Below are 2,817 nucleotides of genomic sequence, written 5' to 3' on the forward strand. Positions count from 1 at the left end.
AAAGAGGGAACACAAGCAGTGGGAGTGGGAGAGGAGAGGCCAGCTTCCTACCCAACAGGGATCCCAGGACCCTGGGATCATGGCTTGACCCTAAGGCAGACACTTGACCGACTGAGCCACCCATGTGCCCCTAAGGAGAAGCTTTCAATCTTCACCACCTAGTATGATGTCAGCTGTGAGTTTTTCAAATATGGTCTTTATTTTGTTGAGGTAATTTACTTCTATTTCTAGTTGAGTGTTTTTGTCATGAGAAGTTGCTGAATTCTGTCAAATGTTTGTTCTGCATCATTTGAGATTATCATTTTTCCCCCTTTGTTCTGTTAATCTGGTATGTTACATTGATTTTTTTTATGTTGAATCAGCTTTGAATTCCAGAAATAAATATCATCTGGTTGTAATGTATCCTCTTAATATGCTGCTAAATTCAGTTTGCTAGCATGCTGTTGATTTTAGCATCAATATTCAGGAGGAGTATTAGTCTGTATTTTTCCTTTCTTGTAATATCTTTCTTTGGCTTTGGTATCAGAGCAGTACTGGCCTCATAGAATAGATGAAGAAAGGTTTCTTCCTGGGGTACCTGGCTGGCTCAGTCAGAAGAATATGTGACTTGATCTTGGGGCTGTGAGTTTAAGCCCCACGTTAGGCAACTGACTCTTGATTTTGGCCTACGTCGTCGTCTCTGGGTTGTGAGATCAGGCCCCATGTGCTATGTGCTTATTGAGGACTCTGCTTGAGAGTCTCCCGTTCGCTCTGCCCCTCCAGCTCATGCTCTCTCTCTCTCAAATAAGCAAATCTTTAAAAAATAAAATAAAATGTATTAAGACTTGTTTGTGGTCTAACGTATGGTTTTCCTTGCAGAATGTATCATGTGCACTGAGAAAAATGTCTATCCTTTCCTGGTAGGTGGAGTGCTCTGCATCACTTTGTAGTTCGTCTCCCGACTCCCCACTGTCAAATAAAGCTGCAGAGAACATTCTCATATATGGCTCTTTGTAGAGATTGAATTGCTGGGTGATGAGGTAATGGTATATTTAAATTGGCTGTTCTAGAGAATGGCTACGCTGCCCACACATCCACCAGCGTGCCTGAGGCTCCCATGTTGCCATATCTCTGCCAATACTTAGCATTAACCAACTTTCTATTTTTTGCCAAGCTGATAGGTGTGCAAAGCAGTGAGCAATTTTGTCCTTCAGAAGATAATTGGCAATGTCTAGAGACATTTTTGATTGTTACAACTGATATGTCTACTACTGGGTAAAGGCCAGGGGTGCCGCTAAACATCCTGCAATGCACAGAAGAGCCCCCACAACGAAGAATTGTCTGGCCCAAACTATCACTAATGCACCATCGAGAAAGCCTTTCATAAAAAAAATAGCATGTTGTTACTTTGATTTGCATTTCACTGACTACCGATTATTTTCAGCATTTTTTGTATGCATGTTGGCTTTTTAGTTTCCACTTCTATAAATTTCATATGCACAGTCATTGTCCACATTTTTTTTCTATTGGAGCAGTTGTCTTTTTCTTGATTTGGAGGGGTTCTTTGTATAGTCCAGCTACTAAAGCTATTAATCCCTTATACATTTCAAAGATTACCTGTATATTCTTCTCCCTTTCTGTCAATTACTGTGGAGGATTAAAGAAGGCCACAAATTCGTTGAACCCCCTCTTACCAAAAGGTGGAAGTTTATGCCCCTTCCTTTTAAATGTAGACACACTCTGCAATTGCTTTGACCCGCAAAATATGGCAAAAGTAACACTACACAGGTTCCTAGGCCCAGGCTCTAAGAAACTGGCAGCTGGGGCACCTGGGTGGCTCAGTGGGTTAAGCCTCTGCCTTTGGCCCAGGTCATGATCTCAGGGTTCTGGGATCGAGCCCCGCGTCGGGCTCTCTGCTCAGCGGGGAGCCTGCTTACCTTCCTCTCTCTACACCTGCCTCTCTGCCTACTTGTGATTTCTGTCTGTCAAATAAATAAATAAAATCTTTAAAGAAAAAAAAAAAAGAAAGAAACTGGAAGCTTTCACCTCCTGTGTTGTGGAATACTCCTTCCTGGAGTCCGTAAATCCAGCTGCCCAATGGAAACACCCTATAGAGAGGCCCTGGCACTACAGGAGAGGGAGAGGGGCCCAGGTGGGCCCAGCTACCCAGAAGCCCCTTTTTTCTTTCTTTTATGAGCTCATCTTTCTCTGCCAATCCCTTAAGTTTGCCTTCCTAATGATTCTGTTGTTGGCCATCCCCCCAGTTTCTTTTGGCTAACCTGACATGGTCTTATCACTCCCAGAACAGCAGCTCTTACTTATGCGCCTCCATATTCTAAATCTCTACTTGCATACTAGATGTGTCTCCAGAGCTCGGAAGGTATGTAACCAACTATGTATTGAGTATCTCCATTTGAATTCCCAAAGGGCCACAAACTCAGTATACCTGTATTCATAATATACTTAATATACACAATATACAACTATATTCATAATCTTGTCTCAAATTATTTTCTCTCCTAAGGTATTCCATACCTAGGTGAATTCCACAGATCTCTTTTATGTATATTAACCACTCTTTTTTATTTTTAATATTTGTAAGTTTATACAGTTGTCGAGACCAGAAACCAGGGAATTATTTTGGCTCCCCCTCTCTCATTCCCCATTCAAGCATCCAGAGCCTTATAGATTCTACCTCCATGTTATGTCTTGTTTATGTCCCCCATTTTTACATCACTAGTGCCTTTTTTTTTTTAAGATTTTATTTATTTATTTATTTGACAGACAGAGATCACAAGTAGGTAGAGGGGCAGGCAGAAAGAGAGAGAGACAGAGAGA

This window comes from Neovison vison, chromosome 7 (assembly GCF_020171115.1).
Source record: "Neovison vison isolate M4711 chromosome 7, ASM_NN_V1, whole genome shotgun sequence".
NCBI lineage: Eukaryota > Metazoa > Chordata > Mammalia > Carnivora > Mustelidae > Neogale > Neogale vison.